Source organism: Moschus berezovskii, chromosome 13 (genome assembly GCF_049115385.1).
Source record: "Moschus berezovskii isolate FMDL1 chromosome 13, NW_MosBer_1.0, whole genome shotgun sequence".
Lineage (NCBI taxonomy): Eukaryota > Metazoa > Chordata > Mammalia > Artiodactyla > Moschidae > Moschus > Moschus berezovskii.
In genome coordinates, this window is record NC_142472.1 from 89,365,474 (window position 1) to 89,384,762 (window position 19,289).

Below are 19,289 nucleotides of genomic sequence, written 5' to 3' on the forward strand. Positions count from 1 at the left end.
TTAAGAGGGAATGTGATATTTCTCTTGAGAAGCTGCATTGCAAAATTTCCTCATCTCGCATTGAGGGAATAATTTTGGGGTGTTTCTCCATTGCGGCGGGATGGTGGGGGTGCTTCAAGTGTTACGACAGTGACCTCAGGAACTCACTGGGGTTGCTTCACGGAAGTCAGGTCCCCTTTGCTGTTGGAAGGGGAACTTCACGGTTCCTCTCCAGGCCTTAAATGCACAGGGGCTCATCTCAAATGAAGTCCATAAAGTGTGTTCTCCTCTAAAAGGGGACGGCTGTGTGAGGGAACTTTCTGAGTCGAATAAAGGGTGTCAAGTACCTTTTTGCCTTTCAAGATGGAATGTGGTATTTCTCTTGAGATGCTGCAACGCAAAATTTCCTCATCTCGCATTGATGGGATAATTTTGGGGTGTTTCTCGAGTTGCCGCAGGAAGCTGGGGGTGCTTCTCGAGTTGCAACGGGGACCTCAGGAACTCGCTGGGGTTGCTTCAGGGAAATCAGGTCCCTTTTGCTGTTGGTAGGGGAACTTCCGGGTTCTTCTAGAACCCTTAAATGTGCACAGGGGCTCATCTCGAATTGAGTCCATAAAGTGTGTTCGCCTCTAAAAGGGGACGGCTGTGTGAGGGAACTTTTTGAGTGGAATAAAGGGTGTCAAGTACATTTTTGCCTTTGAAGAGGGAATGTGGTATTTCTCTTGAGATGCTGCGTCGCAAAATTTCCTCATCTCGCATTGAGTGGATAATTTTGGGATGTTTCTCGCGTTGCGGCAGGAAGCTGAGGGTGCTTCTCGACTTGCGAGCATGACCTGAGGAACTCGCTGGGGTTGCTTCAAGGAAGTCATTTCACCTTTGCTGTTGGTAGGGGAACTTCCGGGTTCTTCTAGAACCCTTAAATGTGCAAAGGGGCTCATCACAAATTGAGTCCATTAAGTGTGTTCTCTTTAAAAGGGGACGGCTGTGTGCGGGAACTTTCTGAGTCGAATAAAGGGTGTCAAGTACCTTTTTGCCTTCCAAGAGGGAATATGGTATTTCTCTTGAGATGCTGCATCGCAAAATTTCCTCATCTCGCATTGAGGGGATAATTTTGTGGTGTTTATCCAGTTGGGTCTGGAACCTGGGGGTGCTTCTAGAGTTGCGACGTCAACCTCAGGAACTCGCTGGTGTTGCTTCCGGGAAGACAGGTCCCCTTTGCTGTTGGAAGGGGAACTTCCGGGTTCCTCTCCAGACCTTAAATGCACAGGGGCTCATCTCGAATTGAGTCCATAAACTGTGTTCTCCTCTAAAAGGGGACGGCTGTGTGAGGGAACTTTCTGGGTCGAATAAAGGGTGTCAAGTACCTTTTTGCCTTTCAAGAGGGAATGTGGTATTTCTCTTGAGATGCTGCATCGCAAAATTTTCTCATCTCGCATTGAGGGGATAATTTTGGGGTGTTTCTGGAGTTGCGGCGGGAAGCTGGGTGTGCTTCTCGAGTTGCGACGGGGGCCTAAGGAACTCGCTGGGGTTGCTTCATGGAAGTCAGGTCCCCTTTGCTGTTGGAAGGGGAACTTCCGGGTTCCTCTCGATCCCTTAAATGTGCACAGGGGCTCATCTCGAATTGAGTCCATAAAGTGTGTTCTCTTCTAAAAGGGGATGGCTGTGTGAGGGAAATATCTGAGTCGAATAAAGGGTGTCAAGTACCTTTTTGCCTTCAAGAGGGAATGTGGTATTTCTCTTGAGATGCTGCATCGCAAAATTTCCTCATCACGCATTGAGGGGATAATTTTGGGGTGTTTCTCTAGTTGCGGCAGGAAGCTGGAGGTGCTTCTCGAGTTGCGACGGGTACGTCACGAACTCGCTGGGGTTGCTTTAGGGAAGTCAGGTCCCCTCTGGTGTTGTAAGGGGAACGTCCGGGTTCCTCTCAAGCCCTTCAATCTGCACAGGGGCTCATCTCTATTTGAGTCCAAAAAATGTGTTCTCCTCTCCAAAGGGGATGGCTGTGTGAGGGAAGTTTCTGAGTCGAACAAGGGGTGTCAAGTAACTTTTTGCCTTTTAACAGGAATGTGGTATTTCTCTTGAGATGCTGCATTGCAAATTTCCTCATCTCGCATTGAGGGAATAATTTTGGGGTGTTTCTCCATTGCGGCGGGATGCTGGGGGTGCTTCAAGAGTTGCGACAGGGACCTCAGGAACTCGCTGGGGTTGCTTCACGGAAGTCAGGTCCCCTTTGCTGTTGGAAGGGGAACTTCAGGGTTCCTCTCCAGGCCTTAAATGCACAGGGGCTCATTTCGAATTGAGTCCATAAAGTGTGTTCTCCTCTAAAAGGGGACGGCTGTGTGAGGGAACTTTATTAGTCGAATAAAGGGTGTCAAGAACCTTTTTGCCTTCCAAGAGGGCATGTGGTATTTCTCCTGAGATGCTGCATCGCAAAATTTCCTCATAACGCATTGAGGGGATAATTTGGGGTGTATCTCGAGTTGCGGCGGGAAGCTGGGTGTGCTTCAAGAGTTGCGACGGGGACATCAAGAACTCCCTGGGCTTGCTTCAGGAAGTCAGGTCCCCTATGCTGTTGGAAGTGGAACGTCCGGGTTCCTCTGGAGCCCTTAATAATGCAGAGGGGCTCATCTCGAATTGAGTAAATAAAGTGTGTTCTCTCCAAAGGGGACGGCTGTGTGAGGGAACTTTCTGAGTCGAACAAAGGGTGTCAAGTACCTTTTTGCTTTTCAAGAGGGAATGTGGTATTTCTCTTGAGATGCTTCATCGCAAAATTTCCTCATCTCGCATTGAGGGAATAATTTTGGGGTGTTTCTCGAGTTGCGGCGGGAAGCTGGGGGTGCTACTCGAGTTGCGACTGGGACTCAGGAATTCGCTAGGGTTGCTTCAGGGAAGTCAGGTCCCCTTTGCTGTTGGAAGGGAAACTTCAGGGTTCCTCTTGAGCCCTTAAATGTGCACCGGGGCTCATCTCCAATCGAGTCCATAAAGTGTGTTCTCTTCTAAGAGGGGATGGCTGTGTGCGGGAACGTTCTGAGTCGAATAAAGGGGGTCAAGTACTTTTGGCCTTTCAAGAGGGAATGTGGTATTTCTCTTGAGAGGCTGCATGACACAATTTCCTCATCTCTCATTGAGGGGATAATTTTGGGGTGTTTCTCGAGTTGCAGCGGGAAGCTGGGGGTGCTTCTCGAGTTGAAACGGGGACCTCAGGAACTCGCTGGGGTTGCTTCAGGGAACTCAGGTCCCCTTTGCTGTTGGAAGGGGTACGTCCGGGTACCTCTCGAGCCCTTAAATGTGCACAGGGGCTCATCTCGAATTGTGTCCATAAAGTGTGTTCTCTCCAAAGGGGACGGCTGTGTGAGGTAAATTTCTGAGTCGAACAAGGGGTGTCAAGTACCTTTTTGCCTTTCAAGAGGGAATGTGGTATTTCTCTTCAGATGCTGCATCGCAAAATTTCCTCATCTCACATTGAGGGGATAATTTTGGGGTGTTTCTCGAGTTGCGACGGGGACCTCAGGACCTCGCTCCGGTTGCTTCAGGGAAGTCAGGAACCATTTGGTGTTGGAAGGGGAACTTCCGGGTTCCTCTCGAGCCCTTAAATGTGCACAGAGGCTCATCTCGAATTGAGTAAATAAAGTGTGTTCTCTTCTAAAAGGGGATAGCTGTGTGAGGGAAATCTGAGTCGAATACAGTGTGTCAAGTACCTTTTTGCCTTTTAAGAGGGAATGTGGTATTTCTCTTGAGATGCTCCATTGCAAAATTTCCTCATCTCGCATTGAGGGGATCACTTTGGGGTGTTTCTCGAGTTGCGGCGGGAAGCTGGGGGTGCTTCAAGTGTTACGACGGGGACCTCAGGAACTCGCTGGGGTTGCTTCAGGGAAGTAAGGTACCCTTTGCTGTTGGAAGGGGAATTTCCGGGTTCCTCTGGAGCCATTAAATGTGCACAGGGGCTCATCACAAATTGAGTCCCTAAATTGTGTTCTCTTCTAAAAGGGGACGGCTGTTTGCGGGAACTTTATGAGTCGAATAAAAGGTGTCAAGTCCCTTTTTGCCTTCCAAGAGGGAATGTGGTATTTCTCTTGAGATGCTGCATCGCAAAATTTCCTCATCTCGCATTGTGGTGATAATTTTGGGGTGTTTCTCGAGTTGCGGCGGGAAGGTGGGGGTGCTTCTCGAGTTGCGACGGGTACGTCAGGAACTCGCTGGGGTTGCTTCAGGGAAGTCAGGTCCCCTATGGTGTTGGAAGGGGAACATTCGGGTTCCTCACAAGCCCTTCAATGTGCACAGGGGCTCATCTCGATTTGAGTCCATAAAATGTGTTCTCCTCTCCAAAGGGGATGGCTGTGTGAGGGAAGTTTCTGAGTCGAATAAAGTTGTCAAGTACCTTTTTGCCTTTTAAGAGGGAATGTGGTATTTCTCTTGAGATGCAGCATTGCAAAATTTCCTCATCTCGCATTGAGGGAATAATATTGGGGTGTTTCTCCATTGCGGCGGGATGGTGGGGTGCTTCAAGTGTTACGACAGTGACCTCAGGAACTCGCTGGGGTTGCTTCAGGGAAGTCAGGTCCACTTTGATGTTGCAAGGGGAAATTCCGGGTTCCTCTAAAGCCCTTAAATGTGCTCAGCTCCTCATCTGGAATTGAGTCCATAAAGTGTGTTCTCCTCTAAAAAGGGACGGCTGAGTGAGGGAACATTCTGAGTCGAATAAAGGGTGTCAAGTACCTTTTTGCCTTTCAAGAGGGAATGTGGTATTTCTCTTGAGATGCTGCATCGCAAAATTTCCTCATCTCGCACTGAGGGAATAATTTTGGGGTGTTTCTCTAGTTGTGGGGAGAAGCTGGGGGTGCTTCTCGAGTTGCGAAGGGACCTCAGGAACTCGCTGGGGTTGCTTCAGGGAAGTCAGGTCCCCTTTCGTGTTGGAAGGGCAACTTCCGGGTTCCTCTCGAGCCCTTAAATGTGCACAGGGGCTCATCTCGAATTGAGTCCATAAAGTGTGTTCTCCTCTCCAAAGTGGATGGCTGTGTGAGGGAACTTTCTGAGTAGAATAAAAGGTGTCAAGTAGCTTTTTGCCTTTCAAGAGGGAATGTGGTATTTCTCTTGATATGCTGCATTGCAAAATTTCCTCATCTCCCATTGAGGGGATATTTGGGGTGTTTCTAGAGTTGCGGCGAGATGCTGGGGGTGCTTCTCGAGTTGCGACGGGGACGTCAGGAACTCGCTGTGGTTGCTTCAGGTAAGTAAGGTCCCCTTTGCTGTTTTAAGGGGAACTTCCGGGTTCCTCTGGAGACTTAAAGGTGCACAGGGGCTCATCTCCAATTAAGTCCATAAAGTGTGTTGTCTTCAAAGGGGACGGCTCCGTGAGGGAACTTTATGAGTCGAATAAGGGGTGTCAAGTATATTTTTGCATTTCAAGAAGAAATGTGGTATATCTCTTGAGATGCTGCATTGCAATATTTCTTCCTCTCGCATTGAGGGAATAATTTTGGTCTGTTTCTCGAGTTGCGGGGGGAAGCTGTGTGTGCTTCAAGAGTTGCGACGGGGACCTCAGGAACTTCCTGGTGTTGCTTCAGGGAAGTCAGGTCCCCTTTGCTGTTGGAAGGGGAACTTCCGGGTTCCTCTCGAGCCCTTAAATGTGCACAGGGGCTCATCTCGAATTGAGTCCATAAAGTGTGCTCTCCTCTCAAAAGGGGATGGCTGTGTGAGGGAACTTAGTGAGTCGAATAAATGGTGTCAAGTAGTTTCTGCCTTTCAATAGGGAATATGGTATTTCTCTTGATATGCTGCATTGCAAAATTTCCTCATCTCGCATTGAGGGAATAATTTTGGGGTGTTTCTCGAGTTGCCTCGGGAAGATGGGGGTGTTTCTCGAGTTGAGACGTGGACCTCAGGAACTCGCTGGGTTGCTTCAGGGAAGTCAGGTCCCCTTTGGTGTTGGAAGGGGAAATTCCGGGTTCCTCTCGAGCCCTGAAATGTGCACAGGGGCTCATCTCGAATTGAGCCCATAAAGTGTGTTCAGCTCTAAAAGGGGCCAGCTGTGTTAGGGAAATATCTGAGTCGAATAAAGGGTGTCAAGTACCATTTTGCCTTTCAAGAGGGAATGTGGTATTTCTCTTGAGATGCTGCATCGCAAAATTTCCTCATCTCGCATTGAGAGGATAATTTTGGGGTGTTTCTCTAGTTGCAGCTGGAAGCTGGGAGTGCTTCACGAGTTGCGACGGTGACGTCAGGAACTGGCTGGGGTTGCTTCAGGGAAGTCAGGTCCCCTTTGCTGTTGGAAGGGGAACTTTCAGTTTCCTCTCGAGCCCTTAAATGTGCACAGGGGCTCATCTCTAATTGAGTCCATAAAGTGTGTTCTCATCTCGAAAGGGGACGGCTGTGTGAGGGAACTATCTGAGTCGAATAAAGGGTGTCAAGTACCTTTTTGCCTTTCAAGAGGGAATGTGGTATTTCTCTTGAGATGCTGCATCGCACAATTTCCTCATCTCGCATTGAGGGGATAATTTTGGGGTGTTTCTCCAGTTGCGGCGGGAAGCTGGGGGTGCTTCTCGAGTTGCGACGGGAACCTCAGGAACTCGCTGGAGTTACTTCAGGGAAGTCAGGTCCCCTTTGCAGTTGGAAAGGGAACTTCCTGGTTTCTCTCGAGCCCTTACATGTGCCCAGTGGCTCTCTCGAATTGAGCCCATAAAGTGTGTTTTCCTCTAAAAAGTGACGGCTGTGTTAGGGAAATTTTTGAGTCGAATAAAGGGTGTCAAGTACCTTTTTGCCTTACAAGAGGGAATTTCGTATTTCTCTTGAGATGCTGCATCGCAAAATTTCCTCATCTCGCATTGAGGGGATAATTTTGCGGTGTTTCTCGATTTGAGGCAGGAAGCTGGGGGTGCTTCAGAGTTGCGACGGGGACCTCCGGAACTCGCTAGGTTTGCTTCAGGGGAGTCAAGTCCTATTTGCTGTTGCAAAGGGAACTTCTGGGTTGCTCTCGAGCCCTTAAATGTGCACAGGGGCTCATCTCGAATTGAGTCCATAAAGTGTGTTCTCCTCTAAAAGGGGATGGCTGTTAGAAAAATTTCTGAGTAGAATAAAGGGTGTGAAGTACCTTTTTGCTTTTCAAGAGGGAATGTGGTATTTCTCTTGAGATGCTGCATCGCAAAATATCCTCGTCTCGCATTGAGGGGATAATTTTGGGGTGTTTCTCGAGTTGTGGCAAGAAGCTAGAAGTGCTTCAAGAGATGCGACGGGGACCTCAGGAACTCGCTGGGGTTCCTTCAGGGAAGTCAGGTCCCCTTTGGTGTTGGAAGGGCAACTTCCGGGTTCCTCTCGAGCCCTTAAATGTGCACAGGGGCTCATCTCGAATTGAGTCCATAATGTGTGTTCTCCTCTAAAACAGGATGGCTGAGTGAGGGAACTATCTGAGTCGATTAAAGGGTGTCAAGTACCTTTTTGCCTTTCAAGAGGGAATGTGGTATTTCTCTTGAGATACTGCATCGCACAAATTCCTCATCTAGCTTTGAGGGAATAATTGTGTGGTGTTTCTCGAGTTGCGGCGGGAAGCTGGGGGTACTTCTCGAGTTGCGACGGGAACCTCAGGAACTCGCTGGGGTTGCTTCAGCGAAGTCAGGTCCCCTTTGGTGTTGGAAGGGGAACTTCCGGGTTCCTCTCGAGCACTTAAATGTGCACAGGGGCTCATCTCGATTTGAGTCCATAAAGTGTGTTTTCCTCTAAAAGGGGACAGCTGTGAGAGAACTTTCTGAGTCGAATAAAGGGTGTCAAGTACATTTTTGCCTTTCAAGAGGGAATGTGGTATTTCTCTTGAGATGCTGCATCGCAAAATTTCCTCATCTCGCATTGAAGGGATAATTTTGGGGTGTTTCTCGAGCTGCGGCGGGAAGCTGGGGATGCTTCTCGAGTTGTTAAGGGGACCTCAGGAACTCGCTGGAGTTACTTCAGGGAAGTCAGGTCCCCTTTCCTGTTGGAAAGGGAACTTCCGTGTTCCTCTCGAGCACTTAAATGTGCACAGGGGCTCACTCGAATTGAGTTCATCAAGTGTGTTCTCCTCTAAAAGGGAACGGCTGTGTTAGGGAAATTTCTGAGACGAATAAAGGGTGTCAAGTACCTTTTTGCCTTACAATAGGGAATGTGGTATTTCCTTGAGATACTGCATCGCAAAATTTCCTCATCTCTCATTGAGGGGATAATTTTGGGATGTTTCTCGCGAGTTTAGGCAGGAAGCTGGGGGTGCTTCATGAGTTGCGACCAGGACCTCAGGAACTCGCTGTGTTTGCTTCAGGGAAGTCAGGTCCTCTTTGCTGTTCCAAAGGGAACTTCTGGGTTCCTCTCGAGCCCTTAATTGTGCACAGGGGCTCATCTTGAATTGAGTCCATAAAGTGTGTTCTTCTCTAAAAGGGGCCGGCTGTGTTAGGGAAATTTCTGAGTCGAATAAAGGGTGTGAAGTACCTTTTTGCTTTTCAAGAGGGAATGTGGTATTTTTCTTGAGACGCTGCATTGCAAAATTTCCTCATCTCGCATTGAGGGGATAATTTTGGGGTGTTTCTCGAGTTGCGGCGGGAAGCTGGGGGTGCTTCTCGAGTTGCGACGGGAACCTCAGGAACTCGCTGGGGTTGCTTCAAGGAAGTCAGGTCCCCTTTGCTGTTTGAAGGGGAACTTCCGGGGTCTTCTCGAGCCCTTAAATGTGCACAGGGGCTCATCTCGAATTGCCTCAATAAAGTGTGTTCTCCTCTAAAAGGGGACGGCTGTGTGAAGGAAATTTCTGAGTCGATTATAGGGTGCTAAGTACCTTTCTGCCTTTCAACAGGGAATGTGCTATTTTTCTTGAGATGCCGCATCGCAAAATTTCCTAATCTCCCATTGCGGGGATAATTTTGGGGTGTTTCTCGAGTTGCGGCTGGAAGCTGGGGGTGCTTCTCGAGTTGCGACTGGAACCTCAGGAGCTCGCTGGGGTTGCTTCAGGGAAGTCAGGTCCCCTTTGCTGTTGGAAAGGGTACTTCCATGTTCCTCTCGAGCACTTAAATGTGCACAGGGGCTCACTCGAGTTGAGTCCATAAAGGGTGTTTTCCTCTAAAAGGGGACGGCTGTGTGAGGGAAATTTCTGAGTCGAATAAAAAATGTCAAGTACCTTTTTGCCTTACAAGAGGGAATGTGGTATAACCATTGAGATGCTGCATCGCAAAACTTCCTCATCTTGCATTGAGGGGATAATTTTGGGGTGTTTCTCGAGTTGCGACGGGGACCTCAGGAACTCGCTGGGGTTGCTTCATGGAAGTCAGGTCCCCTTTGGTGTTGGAAGGGGAACTTCCGGGTTCCTCTCGAGCCCTTAAATGTGCACAGGGGCTCATCTCGAATTCAGTCCATAAAGTGTGTTCTCCTCTGAAAGGGGACTGCTTTGTGAGGGAACTTTCTGAGTCGAATAAAGGGTGTCAAGTACCTTTTTGCCTTTCAAGTGGGAATGTGGTATTTCTCTTGAGATGCTGCATCGCAAAATTTCCTCATCTCGCATTTAGGGGATCATTTTGGGGTGTTATTCGAGTTGTCGCGGGAAGCTAGGGGTGCATCTCGAGTTGCGACGGGGACCTCAGGAACTCGCTGGGGTTGCTTCACGGAAGTCAGGTCGCCTTTATTGTGTGAAGGGGAACTTCCCCGTTCCTCTCTAGCCCTTAAATGTGCACAGGGGCTCATCTCGGATTGAGTCCATAACGTGTGTTCTCCTCTAAAATGAGATGGCAGTGTGAGGGAACTTTCAGAGTCGAAAAAAGGGTGTCAAGTACCTTTTTGCCTTTCAAGAGGGAATGTGGTATTTCTCTTGAGATGCTGCATAGCAAAATTTCCTCATCTCGCATTGAGGGGATCATTTTGGGGTGTTATACGAGTTGTGGCGGGAAGCTAGGTGTGCTTCTCGAGTTGCGATGGGAACCTCAGGAAGTCGCTGGGGTTGCTTCAGGGAAGTCAGGACGCCTTTGTTGTGTGAAGGGGAACTTCCCCGTTCCTCTCTAGCCCTGAAATGTGCACAGGGGCTCATCTCGGATTGAGTCCATAACGTGTGTTCTCCTCTAAAATGAGATGGCAGTGTGAGGGAACTTTCTGAGTCGAATAAAGGGTGTCAAGTACCTTTTTGCCTTTCAAGAGGGAATGTGGTATTTCTCTTGAGATGCTGCATCGCAAAATCTCGCATTGAGGGGATAATTTTGGTGTGTTTCTCTAGTTGCGGAGGGAAGCTGGGGCTGCTTTTCGAGTTGCGACGGGAACCTCAGGAACTCGCTGGGGTTGCTTCAGGGAAGTCAGGTCCCCTTTGCTGTTGGAAGGGGAATTTCCAGTTTCCTCTCGAGCCCTGAAATGTTCACAGGGGCTCATCTCGAATTGAGTCCATAAAGTGGGTTCTCTCCAAAGGGGACGGCTGTGTGAGGGAACTTCCTGAGTCGAATAAAGGGTGTCAAGTAACATTTTGCCTTTCAAGAGGGAATGTGGTATTTCTCTTGAGATGCTGCATTGCAAAATTTCCTCATCTCGCATATAGAGGATAATTTTGGGGTGTATCTCGTGTTGCGGCGGGAAGCTGGGGATGCTTCTCTAGTTACGACGGGGACTTAAGGTACACGCTGGGGTTGCTTCAGGGAAGTCAGGTCACCTTTGTTGTTGGAAGGGAACTTCCGTGTTCCTCTGAAGCTCTTAAATGTGCACAGTGGCTCATCTCGAATTGAGTCCATAAAGTGTGTTCTCTTCTAAAAGGGGACGGCTGTGTGAGGGAACTTTCTGAGTCGAATAAAGGGTGTCAAGTACTTTTTGCCTTTCAAGAGGGAATGTTTTATTTCTCTTGAGATGCTGCATCACAAAATTTCCTCATCTCGCATTGAGGGGATAATTTTGGGATTTTTCTCGAGTTGCGGCGGGAAGCTGGGGGTGTTTCTCGAGTTGCGACGGGGACCTCAGCAACTCCCTGGGGTTGCTTCAGGAAGTCAGGTCCCCTTTGCTTTTGGAAGGGGAACTTTCGGCTTCCTCTCGAGCCCTTAAATGTGCACAGGGGCTGATCTCGAATTGAGTCCATAAAGTGTTTTCTCCTCTCCAAAGGGGACGGCTGTGTGAGGGAACTTTCTGAGTCGAATAAAGGGTGTGAAGTATCTTTTTGCCTTTCAAGAGGGAATGTGTTATTTCTCTTGAGATGCTGCATCGCAAAATTTCCTCATCTCGCATTGAGGGGATCATTTTGGGGTGTTGTTCGAGTTGTGGTGGGAAGCTGGGGGTGCTTCTCGAGTTGCGACGAGGACCTCAGGAACTCGCTGGGGTTGCTTCAGGGAAGTCAGGTCCCCTTTGTTGTTTGAATGGGAACTTCCGCGTTCCCTCTAGCCCTTAAATGTGCACAGGGGCTCATCTGGAATTGAGTCCATAAAGTGTGTTCTCTTCTAAAAGGGGATGGCTGTATGAGGGAACTTTCTGAGTCGAATAAAGGGTGTCGGGTACTTTTTGCCTTTCAAGAGGGAATGTTTTATTTCTCTTGAGATGCTGCATCGCAAAATTTCCTCATCTCGCATTGAGGGGATAATTTTGGGATTTTTCTCGAGTTGCGGCGGGAAGCTGGGGGTGTTTCTCGAGTTGCGACGGGGACCTCAGCAACTCCCTGGGGTTGCTTCAGGAAGTCAGGTCCCCTTTGCTTTTGGAAGGGGAACTTCCGGCTTCCTCTCGAGCCCTTAAATGTGCACAGGGGCTCATCTGGAATTGAGTCCATAAAGTGTTTTCTCCTCTAAAAGGTGACAGCAGTGTGAGGGAACTTTCTGAGTCGAATAAAGGGTGTCAAGTACCTTTTTGCCTTTCAAGAGGGAAAGTTGTATTTCTCTTGAGATGCTGCATCGCAAAATTTCCTCATTTCGCATGGAGGGTATAATTTAGTTGTTACGCTTCTCCAATGGGAGGGATATTTTTGAACTTTCTGAGTGACATAAAGTGTGTCAAGTAACCTTTTGCCTTTCAAGCGGGAATGTGGGATATCTCTTGAGATTCCGCAGCGCAAAATAACCTCATCTCACATTGAGGGGATAATTTTGTGGTGTTTCTCCAGTTGTGGTGGGAAGCAGGGGGCACTTCTCTAGCTATGGCGGGGACCTCAGGAACTCGCTCGGGTTGCTTCAGAGAAGTCAAGTCGCCTTTTGTTTTGGAAGGGGAACTTCCGGATTACTGTCGAGATGTTAAAATGGAATATTGCCTCCTCTCCATTTGAGTCCATAAATTATGTTCTCCTCTCCACTGAGGATGGATGTTAGGGAACATTCTGAGTCGCCTAAAGGGAGTCAAGTACTCTTTTGACTTTCAAGCGGGAATGTGGGATTTCTCTTGAGATTCTGCAGCGCAAAATTTCCTCATCTCCCATTGAGGGGATAATTTTGTGGTGTTTCTCGAGTTGCGGCGAGAAGATGGGTTTACTTCTCGAGGTGCGTCGGGGACCTCAGGAACTCGCTCTGGTTGCTTCAGGGAAGTCAATTCCTTTTTTGTGTTGGAAGGGGAACTTCCGGATTACTGGCGAGCTGTTAAATGGGAAAAATGCCTCTTCTCGATTTGAGTCCATAAAGTATGTTTTCCTCTTCACTGAGGAAGGATGTTAGGGAACATTCTGAGTCGCATAAACGGAGTCAGTACCCTTTTGCCTTTCAAGCCGGAATGTAGGATTTCTCTTGAGATTCTGCAGCGCAAAAAACCTCATCTCTCATTGAGGGGAATATTTTGTGGTGTTTCTCGAATTGCGGCGGGGCGCTGGGGGTACTTCTTGAGTTTAGATGGCGACCTCAGGAACTCACTCGAGTTTCTTCAGGGAAGTCAGGTCCCCTTTTGTGCTGGAAGGGGAACTTCCAGATTAGTCTCGAGCCCTTTAATGGGAATAGGGCCTCTTCTGGAGTTGAGTCCATAAAGTGTGTATACCTCTCCAATTGGGACGGATGTTAGGGAACATTCTGAGTGGCATAAAGTGTGTCAAGTTCCCTTTTGCTTTCAAGCGGGAAGGCGGGATTTCTCTTGAGATTCTGCACCACAAAATTACCTCATCTTGCACTTGTGTCGTTTCTCGAGTTGGGGCGGGAAGCAGTGGGTACTTCTGGAGTTGAGACGGGACCCTCAGGAACTCGCTCAGGTTGCTTCAGGGAAGTCAAGTACTTTTTTGTGTTTGAAGCGGAACTTCTTGATTACTCTCGAGCCTTTAAATGGGAAGCGCAAAAAACCTCATCTCTCATTGAGGGGATAATTTTGTGGTGTTTCTCGAATTGCGGTTGGAAGCTGGGGGTACTTCTCGAGTTGCAGCGGGGACCTCAGGAACTCGCTCGGGTTGCTTCTAGGTACTCAGTTCCCCTTTTGTGTCGGAAGGGGAACTTCCGGAATACTCTCGAGCAATTAAAAGGGAATATTGCCTCTTCTCCATTTGAGTCCATAAAATATGTTCTCCTCTCCACTGAGGATGGATGTTAGGGAATATTCTGAATCGCATAAAGGGAGTCAAGTACCCTTTTGCCTTTCAAGCGGGAATGTGGGATTTCTCTTGAGATTCTGCAGCGCCAATTTTCCTCATCTCGCATTGAGGGGATAATTTTGTGGTGTTTCTCGAATTGAGGCGGGAAGATTGGAGTTCTTCTGGAGTTGCGACGGGGACCTCAGGAACTCACTCCAGTTACTTCACGGAAGTCAGGACCCCTTTTGTTCTTGAAGGGGAGCTTCCGGATTACTCTAGAGCCCTTTAAATGGAATAGGGCCTCTTCTGGATTTGAGTCCACAAAGTGTGTTCTCCTCTCCAATGGGGAAGGATGTTAGGGAACTTTCTGAGTGACATAAAGGGAGTCAAGTAAGCTTTTGCCTTTCAAGAGGGAATGTGGTATTTCTCTTGAGATGCTGCATCGCAAAATTTCCTCCTCTCGCATTGAGGGGATAATTTTGTGGTGTTTCCCGAATATCGGCGGGAAGCTGGGGGTACATCTCGAGTTTCAACGGGGACCTCAGGAACTCACTGGAGTTACTTCAGGGAAGTCAGTTCCCCCATTGTGCTGGACGGGGAACTTCCGGATTAGTCTCGAGCCCTTTAATGGGAATAGGGGCTCTTCTGGAGTTGAGTCCATAAATTGGGTAAGCCTCTGCAATGGGGACGGATTTTAGGGAACTTTCTGAGGGGCATAAAGTATGCCAAGTTCCCTTTTGCCTTTCAAGCGGGAATGTGGGATTTCCCTTGAGATTCTGCAGCGCAAAATTACCTCATGTCGCATTGAGGGGATAATATTGTGTTGCTTCTCGAGTTGTGGTGGGAAGTAGGGGATACTTCTGGAGTTGAAATGGGAACCTAAGGAACTCTCTCGGTTTGCTCCAGGGAAGTCAAGTTCCCTTTTGTGTTGGAAGGGGAACATCTGGATTACTCTTGAGCCTTTAAATGGGAATATTGCCTCTTTTTGATTTGAGTCCATGACGTGTGTTTCCTCTCCAATGAGGAAGGATGTTAGGGAACATTCTGAGTCGCCTAAAGGGAGTCAGGTACCCTTATGCCTTTCAAGCTGGAATGTGGGATTTCTTTTGAGATTCTGCAGCGCAAGATTTCCTCATCTCACATTGAGGGGATAATTTTGTGGTGTTTCTCGAGTTGTGGCAGGAAGCAGGGTGTACTTCTCTAGTTCCAGCGGGGACCTCAGGAATTCGCTCGGGTTGCTTCAGGGAAGTCAAGTCCCCTTTTTTGTTGAAAGGGGAACTTCCGGATGACTCTCGAGCTGTTAAATGTGAATAATGCCTCTTCTCGATTTGAGTCCATAAAGTGTGTTTTCCTCTCCACTGAGGAAGGTTGTTAGGGAACATTCTGAGTCGCCTAAAGGGAGTCAAGTACCCTTTTGCCCTTCAAGCGGGAATGTGGGATTTCTCTTCAGATTCTGCAGCGCAAAATTTCCTCATCTCGCATTGAGGGAATAATTTTGTTGCGTTTCTCGAGTTGCGAAGGGGACCTCAGAAACTTACCCGAGTTACTTCAGGAATTCAGGCCCCTTTTTTCCTGGAAGGAGAACTTCCGGATTACTCTTGAGCCCTTTAATGGGAATATGGCCGCTTCTGGAGTTGAGTCCATAAAGTGTGTTTTCCTCTCCACTGAAGACAAATGTTAGGGACCATTCTGAGTCACCTAAGGGAGTCAAGTAACCTTTTGCCTTTCAAGCGAAAATGTGGGATTTCACTTGAGATTCTGCAGCGCAAAATTTCCTCATCTCACATTGTGGGGATAATTTTGTGGTGTTTCTCGAGTTGCAAATACCTCAGAAACTTACCCGAGTTACTTCAGGGAATCAGGTGCCATTTGTGCTGGAAGGGGATCTTCCGGAATACTTTTGAGCCCTGTAATGGGAATAGGGCCTCTTCTCCAGTTGAGTCCCTAAAGTGTGATTTCCTCTCCAGTGGAGACGGAGCTTAGGGAACTTTCTGAGTGGCATAAAGTGTGTCAAGTAAGCTTTTGCCTTTCAATGGTAATGTGGATTTTCTTTTGAGATTCTGCAGCGCAAAATTTCCTCATCTCGCATTGAGGTGATAATTTTGTGGTGTTTCTCCAGTTGTGGTGGGAAGCAGGGGGCACTTCTCTAGCTATGGCTGGCACCTCAGGAACTCGCTCGGGTTGCTTCAGGGAAGTCAAGTCGCCTTTTGTGTTGGAAGGGGAACTTCCGGATTACTGTCAAGATGTTAAAAGGGAATATTGCCTCCTCTCCAATTAAGTCCATAAATTATGTTCTCCTCTACTGAGGATGGATGTTAGGGAACATTCTGAGTCGCCTAAAGGGAGTCAAGTACCCTTCTGCCTTTCAAGCGGGAATGTGGGATTTCTCTTGAAATTCTGCAGCGCAAAATTTCCTCATCTCCCATTGAGGGGATAATTTTGTGGTGTTTCTCGAGTTGCGGCGGGAAGCTGGGGGTACTTCTCGAGATGCAGCGGGGACCTCAGGAACTCGCTCGGGTTGCTTCAGGGAAGTCAAGTCCTTTTTTGTGTTGGAAGGGGAACTTCCGGATTACTCTCGAGCTGTTAAATGGGAAAAATGCCTCTTCTCGATTTGAGTCCATAAAGTGTGTTTTCCTCTCCACTGAGGAAGGATGTTAGGGAACATTCTGAGTCGCATAAACGGAGTCAGTACCCTTTTGCCTTTCAAGCCGGAATGTGGGATTTCTCTTGAGATTCTCAGCGCAAAATTTCCTCATCTCGCAGTGAGGGGAATATTTTGTGGTGTTTCTCGAATTGCGGCGGGATGCTGGGGGTACTTCTTGAGTTTAGATGGGGACCTCAGGAACTCACTCGAGTTTCTTCAGGGAAGTCAAATCCCCTTTTGTGCTGGAAGGGGAACTTCCGGATTAGTCTCGAGCCCTTTAATGGGAATAGGGCCTCTTCTGGAGTTAGTCCATAAAGTGTGTTCTCCTCTCCAATGGGGAAGGATGTTAGGGATCTTTCTGAGTAACATAAAGGGAGTCAAGTACGCTTTTGCCTTTCAATTGGGAATGTGGGATTTCTCTTCAGATTCTGCAGTGCAAAGTTTCCTGATCTCGCATTGAGGGGATAATTGTGTGGTGTTTCCCGAATTTCGGCGGGAATCTGAGGGTACTTCTCGAGTTTCAACGGGGACCTCAGTAACTCACTGGAGTTACTTTAGGGAAGTCAGTTCCCCTTTAGTGCTGGACGGGGATCTTCCCGATTACTCTAGAGGCCTTTAAGGGAATAGGGGCTCTTCTGGAGTTGAGTCCATAAGTTGTGTATGCCTCTGCAATGGGGATGGATTTTAGGGAACTTTCTGAGGAGCATAAAGTATGCCAAGTTCCCTTTTGCCTTTCAAGCTGGAATGTGGGATTTCTCTTGAGATTCTGCAGCGCAAAATTACCTCATGTCGCATTGCAGGGATAATACTGTGTTGTTTCTCGAGTTGTGGTTTGAAGTAGGGGATACTTCTGTAGTTGAAACGGGAACTTCAAGAACTCTCTCAGGTTGCTCCAGGGAAGTCAAGTCCCCTTTTGTGTTGGAAGGGGAACTTCTTGATTACTCTTGAGCTTTTAAATGGGAATATTGCCTCTTCTCGATTTGACAGCCTGAAGAGTGTTCTCCTCTCCACTGAGGATGGATGTTAGGGAACATTCTGATTCTCATAAAGGGAGTCAAGAACCCTTTTGCCTTTCAAGAGGGAATGTGATATTTCTCTTGAGATTCTGCAGAGCAATATTTCTTCATCTAGCAATGAAGTGATAATTTTGTGGTGTATGTCGAGTTGCTGCGGGAAGCTGGGGGTACTTCTCGAGTTGCGATGGGGACATCAGGAACTCGCTCGGGTTTCTTCAGGTAAGGCAGGTCCCGTTTTGTGTTTGAAGGGGAACTTCCGGTTCACTATCGAGCCGTTAAGTGGGAATCGGTCCTCATCTCGAATTGAGTCCATAAAGTGTGTTCTCCTCTCCAATGGGCACTGCTCTGTGAGTGAACTTCCTGAATCGCATAAAGGGTGTTAAGAGTGCTTTTGCCTTTCAAGAGGGAGTGTGGTATTTCTCTTGAGATTCTGCATCGCAAAATTTCCTCATCTCTCACTGAGGGGATAATTTTGGGGTGTTTCTCGAGTTGCGACGGGGACCTGAGGAACTCACTGGGGTTGCTTCAGGGAAGTCAGGTCCCCTTTGGTGTTGGAAGGGGAACCTCCGGGTTACTCTTGAGCCCTTAAATGTGCACAGGGGCTCATCTCGACTGGAGTCCAGAAAGTGTGTTCTCCTCTAAAAGGGGACGGCTGTGTGAGGGAACTTTCTGAGTCGAATAAAGGGTGTCAAGTACCTTTTTGCCTTTCAAGAGGGAATGTGGTATTTCTCTTGAGATGCTGCATCGCAAAATTTCCTCATCTCGCATTGATGGGATAATTTTGGGGTGTTTCTCGAGTTGCTGCGGGAACCTGGGGGTGCTTCAAGAGTTGCGACTGGGACCTCAAGAACTCGCTGGAGTTGCTTCAGGGAAGTCAGGTCCCATTTGCTGTTGGAAGGGGAACATCCGGGTTCCTCTCGAGCCCTGAAATGTGCACATGGGCTCATGTCGAGTTGAGTCCATAAAGTGTTTTCTCTCCAAAGGGGACGGCAGTGTGAGGGAACTTTCAGAGTCGAATAAAGGTTGTCATGTACCTTTTTGCCTTTCAAGAGGGAATGTGGTATTTCTCTTGAGATGCTGCATCACAAAATTTCCTCATCTCGCATTGAGGGGATAATTATAGGGTGTTTCTCGAGTTGCGGCGGGAAGCTGGAGGTGCTTCTTGAGTTGAGACGGGGACTTCAAGAACTCGCTCGGGTTGCTTTAGGCAAGTTAGGTCCCCTTTGGTGTTGGAGGGGGAATTTCCTGGTTCCTCTTGAGCCCTTAAATGTGCACAGGGGCTCATCTCGAATTGAGTCCATAAAGTGTGTTCTCTACAAAGGGGACGGCGGTGTGACGGACCTTTCTGATTCGAATAAAGGGTGTCAAGTACTTTTTTGCCTTTCAAGAGGGAATGTGGTATTTCTCTTGAGATGCTGCATCGCAATACTTCCTCATCTCGCATTGAGGGGATAATTTTGGGGTTTTTCACGAGATGCGGCGGGAAGCTGGGTGTGCTTCTCGAGTTGCGACGGGGACCTCAGGAACTTGCTGGGGTTGCTTCAGGGAAGTCAGGTCCCCTTTGTTGTTGGAAGGGGAACTTCCAGGTTCCTCTCGAGCCCTTAAATGTGCACAGGGCTCATCTCGAATTGAGTCCATAATGTGTGTTCTCCTCTAAAATGGGACGGCTGTGTGGGGGAACTTTCTGAGTCGAATAAAGGGTATCAAGTACCTTTTTGCCTTTCAAGAGGGAATGTGGTATTTCTCTTGAGATGCTGCATCGCAAAATTTCCTCATCTCGCATTGTGGTAATAATTTTGGAGTGTTTCTCGAGTTGCGGCGGGAAACTGGGGGTGCTTCTCGAGTTGCGACGTGTACGTCAGGAACTCGCTGGGGTTGCTTCAGGGAAGTCAGGTCCCCTTTGGTGTTGGAAGGGGAACGTCCGGGTTCCTCTCAAGCCCTTCAATGTGCACAGGGGCTCATCTCGATTTGAGTTCATAAAATGTGTTCTCCTCTCCAAAGGGGATGGCTGTGTGAGGGAAGTTTCTGAGTCGAATAAAGTTGTCAAGTACCTTTTTGCCTTTTAAGAGGGAATGTGATATTTCTCTTGAGAAGCTGCATTGCAAAATTTCCTCATCTCGCATTGAGGGAATAATTTTGGGGTGTTTCTCCATTGCGGCGGGATGGTGGGGGTGCTTCAAGTGTTACGACAGTGACCTCAGGAACTCACTGGGGTTGCTTC